The sequence below is a fragment of the Prionailurus viverrinus genome, chromosome B1 (genome assembly GCF_022837055.1).
Source record: "Prionailurus viverrinus isolate Anna chromosome B1, UM_Priviv_1.0, whole genome shotgun sequence".
Taxonomy (NCBI): Eukaryota; Metazoa; Chordata; class Mammalia; order Carnivora; family Felidae; genus Prionailurus; species Prionailurus viverrinus.
The window spans coordinates 202,127,258-202,141,498 of record NC_062564.1 but is presented as its reverse complement, the minus strand read 5'-3'; the positions used below and the strand labels follow the sequence as shown (position 1 = coordinate 202,141,498).

Here is a 14,241-nt window from a genome sequence, read left to right as displayed (position 1 = left end):
CTAATGAACTCAGACATTTTTAAGTAAATGCAAGCATTGTATATCTAAATTTCAGTATAAATTCCAAATCACTCACAATTAAATGTCTTCTCTTCTGTGCTTCCCACTCTTTTGATAGTGTTCATATAACTACCAGATTTTAACAGTTAACAGTTAAACGGTTCAGTCCCTATTTCTTCACCTTATCGTCTAAAAAGCAACACACATAAAATATTTTATGCTGGCATTTTATGTTTCCCCTTGGTTACATATGCCCGTTAAAAAAATTCGAAGAAAAACCGAAGAGCAGGAAGGAGGCAAAATTATCCGTGAGCCTACCATTCAGTGAAAACTAGAATAATCTGGACTGCTTCATTTGGTCTTTTCTGTATGCTTTAAAAAGCAGAGATTTGAACTCACACTATTTGTAGAATATTGTAATTGTACTTAACTTACTGATCTGTAAACCTTACCCCCATGTTACCACAAATTCTTTGGCTATATAATATTCCAAGATGTAAGTTTATAGCTCTTTCCCTCAACTGGGACTTTAAGTAGTATCTTTAATTGCTTTGCTACTTTGTTTTGCCTTTTAAAAAGGTTTCCATTTAACAAATTATGATTAAAACCAGTGGACAATAAGGGAAAAAGATCAGAATGACAGACAAAGGCAACATTTTAAAAATTACTTAGAGGACATGGCCTTCAGTGGGTCGTCAGGAAACAGATATGAATATATGAATAAGATGAAAAAAGAAGGAAAAGCATAATAATAATGAACTCAAAAGATTTTAAAAGATGTAGGGCGCCTGGGTGGCTCAGTCGGTTAAGCGCCAACTTCAGCTCAGGTCATGATCTCATGGTTGATGAATTTGAGCCCAGCATTGGGCTCTGTGCTGACAGCTCAGAGCCTGGAGCCTGCTTCGGATTCTGTGTCTTTCTCTCTCTCTGTCTCTCTCTCTCTGTCTCTCTCTCTCTCTCTCTCTCTCGGATTCTGTGTCTTTCTCTCTCTCTGTCTCTGTCTCTGTCTCTGTCTCTCTCTCTCTCTCTCTCTCTCTCTCTCTCTGTGCCTCCCCTGCTCACACTCTCTCTCAAAAATAAATAAAAACATTTTAAAACATTAAAAAATAAATAAAAGATCAAATCACACGCCATCAAACCCAATTTTTACTTTGATCCAATGCACAGAAATTACTTTTATTTCTTATCTGTGCCACCAGATAAGAGCGGGAGAACAATCCCTCCATCTACACCCATCATAATTAGCACACTTCTACTTAATTTCTTGGGCATGTCTGCAGATCTCATGAACCTGCAAACCAGATTTTTCTGGCCGAGTGGTGTCAATTCCAATTTTCCAAAGGAAAATGTGTTTGATGGCCAAGTAAGTATATCAGTATATTTCCATTATCTAATGTGTTTGGCTGGACTACACCTGAAACCGGACATTCCTTATCAGTGATATCTTCCAGAGACAGGGCTTGTCCTCTGACAGGGAGAGTGGACAGAACCATAACAATGCAGACTCGAAGCTTCCAAAGGCAGAGAGAAATGTCATTTTCTCTACTGTTCATAGTATTTAGAGCAAAGAGGGCAGAAACGTTATTTAATTATGGAAAAAGGGACTCCTTGTTGTTTGAGCTGCTGGGATTGGCTCTTTCTCCTTCTTGAGCAATACGAACATCTCTCTACCCGGCAGAGGTAACACCTTCAAAGATCCCAATCAAATTTATTAGGCAGACAGAAGGCACTTTCAAACTTCACATGGACAGGTGCTCTTTCTGAAGGGCAGTCTGACAACACGTGTCCAACTTTTCAAACATGGGCATGCACTTTCAGTCTAATAATTCTACTTCTGAGAATTTATCCTAACCAAATAACCGCCCTCGTGTGCACGGATTTAGCTCCTGCAATGCTGATCGGACAGCGGTCAATCAAGGCAAACCAGCAGAAACAACTGAAATGCCAAATAAGGAGGACTTGGTTAAATAAGTTACGATTCGTCCAGGTGATGAGATATTATAGCCATTACGGAAATTACGAAGCATATTTATTGACACACAAAGCCATTCACAGTGTACGTAAGACAAACAGTTTATACAAAAGGACGATCTCATTTTTTTATTAACGCATTTGCACATACGCACACACTGATGTGCATTAAAATGTCTCAGAAATGAACTAAGAGGTCACTAAGGAGCTTATCTCTTGGTGAGTAGGAGGAGGACACTAATTTTATTTTCTGATTTTTCTTGTAATTAGGCCATACTCCCTTAATAGTCAAAGGTATATGGGGGGGGGGGGGGGGGCGCCGCGCCTGGGTGGCTCAGTTGGTTAAGCGTCTGACTTGGGCTCAGGTCGTGATCTCACAGTTTGTGGGTTTGAGCCACACATCAGGCCCTGTGCTGACAGCTCAGAGCCTGGAGCCTGCTTTGGATTCTGTGTCTCCCTCTCTCTGCCCCTCCCCCTGCCTCTCTCTCTCTCAAAAACAAATGAACATTAAAAAGAATTTTTTGGGGGGTGCCTGGGTGGCTCAGTCGGTTGAGTGTCCAACTTCATCTGGGGTCATGATCTCAGGGTTCGTGAGTTCAAGCCTCCCGTCGGGCTCTGTGCTGACAGCTGGGAGCCTGGAGCCTGCTTCGGATTCTGTGTCTCCCTCTGTCTCTGTCCCTCCCCTGCTCATGCTGTATCTCCTTCTCTCTCAAAAATAAATAAACATTAAAAAAAATTTTTTTTTATTTTTTTCTTAAAGCTGTATATTTTTTTTCATAGAAAACGTATTAGGTCAAGAATATGGAGAAATGAGAAGAGCTCCTGCAGCTCTTCACTTACAACGGGAATCTGGCATTAGCTTCATGTTTCCTGTTTGGCATCCCGAGGTTTATACACGAATGTGGATTCACCCATTCATCCAGTAACGACTGAAGTGTCTTCTTTAGGCACTAGGGATTATAAGAACGAACGCAGCAGAGTCCCTGCTTGCCAGACGTGCACAGTCTGGTGCGAAATACAGACACAGAAGCAAATGACTGGGGTACGGCTGTTGCTATTAGAAATGGTACAAGAAGCACTTGGGAAGCTCACTTGGCTGCACGGAAGGAAAGGTGGCTGAAGTGGAGCCTTGCGAGAGCGAAGAGAAGTTTGGACTAGAGAAGGGGAGACACCAGGCAGAAGAAACAAGGTGCTAGAGCAAGGGACCAAGGAACAGCAAACGTTTTCTGTAGAGAGCCAGACAATATTTTCAACTTGGCAGGCCAAGAGGATCACCAAGGATATAATTATAGGTACTTTTACAAAAAGCAGAGAAAGTCTCACAATGTTTTTATTGATGGAATTCAAACTATAATTCAGTACGATTTTCTGTTCTCAGCCCTACTAATGAGAAGGACAAAACTCTTGGGGAGGAGAGGAGATAAAACATTTGCTTCTCTGGGGCACATAGTTAATGTTCCCTACCATCAAAATCAAATACAAATGTTCATCTGTTAATGCTAATTTTTTACAATAACAGTTGTATTCACATACCACAAAATTTACTCTTCTAAAGCGTGCAATTCAGTGATTTTCAATATAATTCAGTGGTGATTAGGCAACCCTCACCACTATCTTTTTTGGGTTTTTGGTTTTTTTAAGCAGGATCCACACCCAACATGGAGCCCAACGCGGGGCCTGAACTCATGACCCTGAGATCAAGACCTGATCTGAAATCAAGAGTCAGGCGCTTAACCGACAGAGCCACCCAAGCACCCTTCCCCTATCTCATTTTAAAACCTACTCATCTGGGAATGCAAGCTGGTGCAGCCACTCTGGAAAACAGTATGGAGGTTCCTCAAAAAAAACTAAAAATAGTGCTCGCTTCGGCAGCACATATACTAAAAAAAACTAAAAATAGAACTACCCGACGACCCACCAATTGCACCACTAGGCATTTATCCAAGGGATACAGGTGTGCTGTTTCAAAGGGACACATGCACCCCAATGTTTACAGCAGCACTATCGACAGTAGCCTAACTACGGAAAGAGCCCAAATGTCCGTCAATGGATGAATGGATAAAGAAGATGTGGTATGTATGTGTGTATACACACACACACACACACACACACACACACACACACACAACAGAGTGTTACTCGGCAATCAAAAAGAATGAAATCTTGCCATTTGCAACTACGTGCATGGAACTGGAGGTATTATGCTAAGTGAAATTAGAGAAAGACAAAAATCATATGACTTCACTCATTAAGGACTTTAAGAGACAAAACAGATGAACATAAGGAAAGGGAAACAAAAATAACATAAAAACAGGGAGGGGGACAAAGCGTAAGAGACTCATACATATGGAGAACTGAGGATTGCCGGAGGGGGTGTGGGAGAGGGGATGGGCTAAATGGGTAAGGGACACTAAGGAATCTACTCCTGAAATCATTGTTGCACTATATGCTAACTAATTTGGATGTAAATTAAAAAAATAAAACACTAAATAAAAAAAAAAACAAAAAAAACCCTACTCATCGCCTCCAATGAAACCCTGTACTATTAGCAGGCTAACTACTGACCCACTGTCTCTGCAGATTGGCCTACTCTGGACATTTCATACAAATGGGGAGGATACGATGTATCTCCTTCTGTGTCTGGCTGCTTTCAGTACAATGTTCTGAAGGCTCATCCACGCTGTGACACGTGTCAGCACCCCACCCCTTTTAGGGCTGAATATTATTCCACTGCAATCACACACCATATTCTGTCTATTAATTTGTTGATGGGCATTCGGATTGCTTTACCTTTTGGCTATTACGAACATTCATATACAAGTTTTTGTATGGGCGTATGTTTTCTCTTCTTCTGATTACACACCTAGGAGTGGAGTTGCTGGGTCACAGGCATCTCTGTGTTCCACCTTCTGAAGAACTGACAATTTTCAAAGCAGGTTTATATCCCCTGCTTTTCAGGGCCCCACTTCCTCCACATCCCCACCAACGCTCCTCACCGTCTGGGTTTTATTTTAGTTACCCCAACGGGTGTGAAGTGGTGTCTCATCACGGTTTGCATTTCCCTAATGACGAGGGAGCATCCTTTCATGTGCTTACTGGCCACTTGTGCATATTCTCTGGACAAATGTCTATTCAAATACTGGCCCATTTTATAAGTATCTCTTCTGAACACACATCCCATTAGATACAGGATTTGCAAACATTTTCTCCAATTCCAGGTTTGTTTTTTGTTTCACTTTCTTGATGATGTCCCTCGAGGCACAAAAGTTTTTCACTGTGAGACAGTCTAATCTATCGAGGTCTCCTTTGGCTGCTTGTTTTGGTGTCAGATCTTAGAAATCACTGCCTACTCCAAGTCATGAAGCCTCACTCCTACGTTTTCTTCCAAGAGCTTTAGGTCTAGAAACCGGCTGGAGTTCATATTTGCGTGAAGCAGGAGTCCGACCTCCTCCTCCCACACATGGCTGCTCTGTTGTCTCGGCACCTCTCGCTGAAAAGACTATCCTTCCCGCACAGCACGGTGCTGTTCAAACACACGGAACACAGCGAATGCTGTTTCGTCTCATACAGCTGCATGCGCGCTGCCTTGTAGGAAGTTCTGGGGTCAGAAGCGCGAGTCCTCCAACTCTGTTCTCCTCTTCCAAGATTTTTTGGGCTATTCTGAGCCCACAAGTCTATATGGACTTTAGGATCAACTTGCCAATTTCTGCAGCACAGGCAGCTGGGACTGGGTGCACATCAGCGCGCGGGGCTCCACGGTCTTACGAACGTGGGCTCTGCTGGTCGTGAACACGGGAGGTCTCGCCACTTACGAGGGTCTCCTTTCATGTCTCTCAATGACGTTTCCAGCTGACAAGACTTACTCCTAAGCACTTTGCCCTTTCTGATGCTACTGTAGATGGAATTTTCTTCACTCCATTCCTTAGGATTTCCTATACACAAGATCGTTTCATGCATGAAACATACGGGTTTCATTCTTCCTTTCCAATCTGGATGTCTTGTCTTTTCTTACCTAACTGCCCTGTTAATGCTGATCTAGAGGAAGACTTAACTAACGTACTTCATCTTTGAAAAGGTCTTTTCACACAGATACTGCCAAATGCTGGCATTAACCCACAGGCGTGAGTTTAACACGTTAATTGCCCAGAAAGCATTCATAAAACTGTTAGATTCTCCTCTTGTGTGCCTTTCAGCACATCATTACAGTGCAGATGAGTCTCGTCCACGTGAAAGGCAGGTAGAAGCCTCGCGACTGAACAGTCACACAGACTGTAAGATACAGACATTTCCTTTGCCCGGTGTCAAGCGGGAAACCGCGGCTGGATCTGCAGCGTGACCTTGGACAACACTCTGATGCAAAGCCGGCCGGAATGGGGAGTCTGCGGGCTTTTACTTCCGACAGAATGAAAACGTACAAAGCAGCTTGCCGTTATTTGTGACCCGAACAGTGGTGTTATTAGTTTGCTGTTAGAATGGCCTCACTGCATTATAAATTTTGCAGATAAACGCTGTTTCGCCTTGTAATTTTAGGTTGACTTCATTAAGAAACATCAAGTCTGTAGCAAAAGGTACACAGCAGCATAGTGGGTACACTTTTCTTTTTTTCTTATCTTTTAACGTTTATTTTTAAGAGAGACAGAGTGTTGAGTGGGGGAGGGGCAGAGAGAGGGGGAGACACAGAATCCGAAGCAGGCTCCAGGCTCCCAGCTGTCAGCACGGAGCCCGACGCGGGGCTCGAACCCACGAACCGTGAGATCATGACCTGAGCCCATGTCGGACACTCAAACGACTGAGCCACCCAGGCGCCCCAAAGGTACAGTTTTCTGCATTCTGTTTTTTCCACTTATATTTGAGAGCTCCCTCACTCCATTTTTTCCCTGGCTTCCTGTACTGTGTGAATGTATTGTTCAAACAACAGCACTGAATAATCAGCTTTTAAAAGAACACAGTATAAAAAAACAGGTCAAGACATTTCTATCTTGTTTACGGTTATGTTTTTAGTCTCCTATGCTACACTCATTGCAAGTCCACTTAGAGGCAAACGTACAGTATTGGACATGTGCCAAATATTTGCTCAATAAACTCGGTAAAATCAAGCACGATTTTTCAAAGCCATGGTCTTAAAGACAGCACACAATCACCGAGTACCAGAAGAAGAGACGGCTGAAGAACTTTCTCAGCATGAAAACCTACTACCAAGTACTTTTCCAGACACTACTGTGAGGTGACATAAGGCCAGAGTTTTGATTGACTTCCTCTTGCTGCCTTCTGTCAAAAAGGAAACTGGGAGCGGGAGGAAGGAAAGGAACACACGCCACCCTGAAGTACAGCTGGGATAATGACGTCTGCCGGGAGCTGCGAGCATCCACCCCTGCCACCCACACCTTCCGGCTAGCAGCGCCCTGAAAAACCCAAAGCACCGAGTGTTTGAATGAGACTGGTGCCACCCCCACCTTCAGGCCCCAATTGGCTTAATACAAATCAGCGTCGTTTCATCCCTTCGGTCACAAAGATTGGCTCAGACACAGGCATGCGACCAATCAGAAATGGGCACCTGAAAGTGAGCAGAAAACAAAGGGGGGGGGGGGGGAAATGCATCCTCCGGATGCCAGAAGCACGCTCCCTGCGACTGGCCCCCCACCTCCCTGGAAGCTGGCTGCAAAACCCAGCTGACAGAGGGGGGCAGAAGACAGGCAGGGTGGGAGTCCCGGGGACACTGTCAAAGCTCTGAATCGAACAGGCTGGGGCCACCCCTATTAGTTACAGGAGACGTTTTTCCCCCCGGAAGCCAGTTTAGGTTAAAATTTTGGTTGCCTGCCAAGGAAAGATACAGCTAGAATGTGAGGAAGGGCCTTAGTAACAAATCCACTTCTCACTACTCAAAAGAGCGGCGACTTGCCTCTAAAAACCAGCATCATTTCAGGTTAACGACATCTGTTTTTATAACTGGGTCCTCCACCAACAGTGACCACTCCTCGCTGGCCTCCCTGCCCTCAGGTGCCCAAGCAGCTTACCCAGCAGCTCACAGGCCACCCTGCGATGCTGGCTGTCGAGAGCCAAGGGTCTTTCTGTCTTGGGGACTGAAGCGCAGCCCCCAACGCGGCACATCGGGTTCGTCAGGGTCCCCCTGCTCACCCTGCCCGTCTCATCGCCCGCTCGCACCCCTGCCCTGCTCTTCTCTGGCCTCATGACATCAGGCCCTTCCTGTTTCTGTGACCTCGCATGCACTCTCCCTTCCTTCTCCCTCCACCTGCCCAAATGGTCTCTCCTCCGCCATTCCCCCTGCCCCCACCCCCGCACGCGGTGTCTCCAGCTCTGCACAGCCAGAGTGTCTCACAGATCCCGCACCTGCCCGGACCATCCCTAGTCAGCTCTGTATGCCTGGTGCCTGCCACAGCGTCTGGCATGTCACGGGCACCCACAAAAAGCAGAAATGCACGCTGTTAAAATGCAATTACTTATATTCAAAACCATTTCTCTATTCCATGAAAAGATTTTACCCCCCAAAAATACATTTTATTATGATATCTTAGGAAGTCTGTAGTCCCACTCTGACTTTATTTTCGTATTCCCTATGTGTAAGGTGTATTTAATCGATGTGTATGGAGTAAATGTATGCTGCAATACAGCCTATGCGGTGAGACACCCGAGGAAGCCGGGGCAGGTCAGCTGCAGCAGTACCGTTAAGGAGGACAGCAGTCTCACAGGGAACACTGGGATGCGAGCTCTCCCCCAGGCAGAGAAATGCTAACCTACTGCCGGCAGGCTGCGAGAGCACGTCACTAGTGGCCCCAAGAATAAAGAAGTCATCAGCCCTACTCAGTAGTCAGTACTGGGATTATTCTTTCTTAACCTCTGGAAAATAGAGATAATGCAATAATACAGCTACACTTCTAGAATGACGGGCTCTGAGCTAGAAAATACACCTCAGTTAGGAGATTTAAAAGGAGCTGCAACAAAGCTACAGTAACCAAAGCAGCGTGGTACTGGCATAAAGACAAAGACGAGACCAAAGGAACAGAACAGAGAAACCAGAAATAGACGCTCGCAAAAATGAGCAAGTGATTTTCAACAAGGGTCCCGTGACTATTCGACGGGGAAAGGACGATCTTTTCAACAAATGGTGCTGGGAAAACTGGGCTTCCACTTACAAAAGAATGGCAGTGGACCCCTACCTCACACCACACACAAAAGTTAGCTAGAAATGGATCAAAGGCCTAAACTAAGAGTTAAAGCTGTAAAACTCTTAGAAGAAACGTAAGGAAAGCTTCACAACATTAGTTTTGGCAGTGATCTCTCGGACAGGACACCAAAGGCATAGGTAACAAAAGAAAAAATAAATAGGACTTCATAAAAATTTTTAAATCAAAAGACACTGTCAACAGAGTGAAAAGGCAACCCAGGGGATGGGAGAAAAGATTTGCAAACTGTGTACCCGATAGGGGGTTAACACTAAGACATATGGAGAACTCCTAACATTCAACAGCAAGAAACAACCCGATTCAAACACAGGCAAAGGACTTGGACAGACCGTTCTCCACAGCAGATACCCAGATGGCCAATAAGCACATGAAAAGATGTGCAACATCACTAAACATTAGGGAAAACGGGAATCAAAACCCCAATGAGATACCACCTCACACCCATCAGGATGGCTACTATAAAAATAAGTGACAAAAATAAATAACAAAAGTGTTAGTGATTTTGCAGAGAAATTGGACCTGTGCAGTGTTGGAGGAACGTAAAATGGTACAGCTGCTGGGAGTTCCTCAAAACATTTAAAACAGAATTAACAGAACCACCGTGTTACCTAGCAATTCCACTTCTTGGTTATACACCTCCCCCCCAAAATTGAGAGCAGTGTCTCAAAGAGATACTGTTTCATGTTCACAGCAGTGGTATTCACAATAGCTAAAACATGGAAGAAACTCAAGTGTCCGCTGAGGGATGGAAAAGCAAAATGTGGCATTTTCACACAATGGAATATTACTCAGCCTTAAAAAAGGAGGAAATTCTGGGGCACCTGGGTGGCTCAGTCATTTGAGCGTCTGACTTCGGCTCGGGTCATGATCTCATGGTTCATGGGTTCCAGCCCCGCGTCAGGCTCTGGGCTGACAGCTCAGAGCCTGGAGCCTGCTTCAGATTCTGTGTCTCCCTCTCTCTGCCCCTCCCCTGTTCACGCTCCCTTTCTCAAAAATAAATGAGCATTGGGGCGCCTGGGTGGCGCAGTCGGTTAAGCGTCCGACTTCAGCCAGGTCACGATCTCGCGGTCCGTGGGTTCGAGCCCCGCGTCAGGCTCTGGGCTGATGGCTCGGAGCCTGGAGCCTGTTTCCGATTCTGTGTCTCCCTCTCTCTCTGCCCCTCCCCCGTTCATGCTCTGTCTCTCTCTGTCCCAAAAATAAATAAACGTTGGAAAAAATAAATAAATAAATAAATGAGCATTAAAAAAATTTTTTTAAAAGGAGGAAATTCTGACACATCCTATACCAGGAATGAGGGCTTTCAGTACCTAAACAGACAAAATCGTGGTTTACCCAGATGATGGAATACCATTCAACATTAAAAAGAAATGAGCCATCGGACTACAAAAGGACCTAGGGAGCTCATCACTCATCACTCATCACTAAGTGAAAGAAGCCAATCTGAAAAGTCCACACTTTGTGCAATTCCAACCAGATGACATTCTGGAAAAGGCAAAACTATGGAGGCCACGAGGAGACCCATGGATGTCGGGGCCTGGGGGAGAGGGGGATGAGCAGGTGGAGCACAGAGGACGTCTGGGGTAGTGAAAGCCCCTGTAGGACACTGTGGTGACAGATACAGGTCAGTCCCCATGCACCTGTCCAAACCCAGGCAGTGTCCAACACAGACAGCGAATCCTAACACAAGCTATGGAATTTGGGTGATTACACAATGCAGGCTCAGTACCGAACGTACCTCTCGGGTGGGAGAGGGGGACAGTGGGGTAGTTCTGCACGTGTGAGATGGGCATGTACAGGAAACGTCTGTGCCTTCCTCTCAATTTTACTGTGAACCTACAACTGCTCTAAAGAAGTCTTTAAAAAAAAAAGTGGGGCACCTGGTGGCTCAGTCAGTGAAGCGTCTGACTCTTGATGTCGGCTCAGGTCACGATCTCACAGTTCGTGAGATCCAGCCCCACACTGGGCTCTGGGCTGACAGCGTGGAGCCTGCTTGGGATTCTCTCTCTGCTCCTCCCCCACTCACACTCTCCCTCTCTCTCTCCCCACCCCCTCAAATAAATAAACATTAAAAAAAAAAAAAAAGGTCTGGCATCAGACCAGTTACTATTTAATAATAGTCTATATTATAGACTATTTAATAAGGTCTCCTGCCCAGACTAACCAGAAAAGCCAGGTAAAATATGCAACCAAGCCAGCATACAAACCTGTGCTGAAGCATATGGGCCTGTTGAAGCATCCAGGCCTTGAGAAGACCGGAGCGGGGGGCGGGGGGGGAGGCAGCTGTCCCAGGCAAGGGCAGCCTACGGCAAGCACGGGAGCACTGACATCTGAGCCCGCTTTCTCCTTCGGGAAATGTGCCCCTTCTAGGCCCAGGGCAAGACGTGGAGGAAGAAGACGGCCCTGTGAGAGACAGAGAGACCAGGAGAGCCAGGGGTGGCCTCTCAGGGCAGGACAGAGAGGCAAAGTGCCAGGAGGAAGGGGTGGGAAACAGGCCACACCACTGGGTTCTCCTCTGGACACACGAAGCAGGTTGAGGCTGGGCAGGGCACACGGGGACTCGTGTTGACGGGAATGTTCTATTTATCTACCTGAGTGTCATTACATAGATATGATCTTCGTGAAAATTCGCCCATCACTACCCTGGTCGGGATGTACTTTATGCCCCAAGGGAAAAAAAAAAAAAAAAAAAAAGCTTAAGGAAAAACCCTCTTGTATTTTTGTGCAGAATCGATGGGTGCCCCCTATCTGGAACCTAAAAAGACCTAACATTGTAAGAACACCTAAAGCGATCACACAGACTGAGGGATGAGCACGAAAGGACAATCTTGGAGGAGGTGGACAAAGATAAAACTCCTCAAAGAAAGAAACAAAGAGAACAAGTCACCAAGAGTGGATAACACAGCAAGCGGTTTGTTTCAAACACAAATCTCAGAGCGTGTTTCCCCAAACTTGGGCAGCATTTTAGAAGAACGTGCTACTGGGGCACCTGGGGGGGCTCGGTCGGGTGAACATCCGACTCTTGATTTCAGCTCACGTCGTGATCTCACGGTCCGTGAGATGGGGCCCCACATCAGGTTCTGCGCTGCTGGAGTGAGGCCTACTTGGGATCCTCTCTCCCTCTCTCTCTCCTCCTCCCCTGCTTGTCGCTCTCTCATTCTCTCGCTCTCAAAATAAATAAATCAACTTAAAAAAAAATAGACGAAAGTGTACTTTGCACGCAGGTACTCTGAGAGGGCTTCTTTTTGGTGGCTCAGCCGCCTCATCACTCCAGACTTCCTCCGGGGCACCTCCTCTCCAATTCTTAGTCCCTACGCTTCCAGGTGCTTGTAGCCCAGCCAGCAAAGTCCCCTCATCCTAGGAGCTGGGGTCGAGGATGGGGCCGTGACCAAGTTGGCCAACCGGGACGAAACCCTGCTCTTCCTGCTGGACTCTTACAAATGAGAGTGGGAGGGGCGCCCGGGTGGCTCGGTCAGTTGAGCGTCCGACTTCGGCTCAGGTCATGATCTCACTTTGTGGGTTCAAGCCCCGTGTCAGGCTCTGTGCTGATGGCTCGGGGCCTGGAGCCTGCTTCGGATTCTGTGTCTCCCTCTCTCTGACCCTCCCCAACTTGTGCTCTGTCTCTGTCTCTCAAAAATAAAGGTAAACAAAACTTTTTAAATGAAGGTGGGTCTGGGCTTGCAGCGGGGAGGGGACGGTGAAGCTTGAAAAGCAAAGCAATAGAGAAGGCAAGCTTCATGGTGGGGCACTGATTCCACGGAAGGTCCTGTATCCAGCTGCCACTGAGGCCAGCCCCAGCCTCTGGACATTAACAAAGGATCCCAAGTTGACTAGCTGTGTGACCCTGGGCAAGTAACTTAGCCACTGTCTCTAAGCACCTCCACCCCTGGGGCCAGGAGCACTGGGCCTGAGTGCTCTGACGCGTGGCCATACGCAGGGTATGCGTGCTCATTGTGAGCACTGCTGCCGTTGAAGCTAGACCAAGCTGGGCTTTCTGTCATCATCACGGGCTGCTGATAAAGCTTTCACAATACTGAGAACATTAAAATATAAAGACCAAAAAAAACGCTGTGATAAATTCTCGGATGATGGTTTTCATTTAATGATGAAGGAAGATTAAGAATGTGGGGTTCTACGAATGACATAGTGAAAAGCTGTCCTATCTTCCTCAGACGACTCTTCCTACTCACGACAGATTACAGGGAACCTGGTGTTGACCATCAGCCCAGCACAAGCCCGAGGCAGGAAAAGTAAACTCCCACCTTTAAATTATGGCTTTACTACAGCTTCCCTTTGAGCCAATCATAAGACTGTAAAATATTTTTTAATAATTTAACTCCAGTCTATTTTAAGAGTTAGAGACGTGATGCCCCAAGCTTCCGCGCAGCACACGCTGCCCTGGCACTCGCTTTCACCCTAGAGGGACTCCACTCAAACTTCAACTGTGAACTAACAACGAACTTCCCCCCAGTTCTACAAACCACAAGTGCATTAAAAGACAATAAATCCATTCCACATAAGTTTCTAAAGCCTGCCTTTGCAATAGAGTGTTCTTACATTGTTCATTCAATAATTATTTGTTATGTATGAAAACAAAAACAGCAAAACTCTCTAATATAAAAGTGGGCACACGTTGGATCTGACAGACAGGAGTTTAAATCCCAACTGACTGCTGTGTGGCCTCAGGCAGATCACCTAACCTCTCTGAATGTGCACTGCTACACCAGTGGAGACAGAGAAAATACTACTTCCCTCCAAGGTGTGGCATGGAGGCCAAATAAGGCAGGCCTACATGAGAAATGTCCGGCACTGCCCTTGGCACACTGTGGTGTTCTCTACGTGACCGGGCTACTGATTTGAGAAGGTAAAGGCATTACAGGAGAACGGCCACTACGAAATGTAGCGGGATAACGGAGTTCGAAAAATCACTACTTTGCAACCATCAAAGTCAACAGGTGATTCAGGTGGAATCATCTACGGGTGAGAAAACCGCCAGTCTCTCCAAACGGGTCACCTGATGGTTACACAGAAGAGAGCGTCCAGCTTCCCACGGGAGAAACCTGGCAGACGT

General features: G+C 46.2%; 1 protein-coding gene across 6 annotated transcripts in view; it reads right to left on the bottom strand.

The window, feature by feature from the left end:
* Positions 1–14,241, bottom strand: part of KIAA0232 (KIAA0232 ortholog) — an 87,850-nt gene that overhangs the window by 34,296 nt on the left and 39,313 nt on the right. The window lies entirely within an intron of this gene.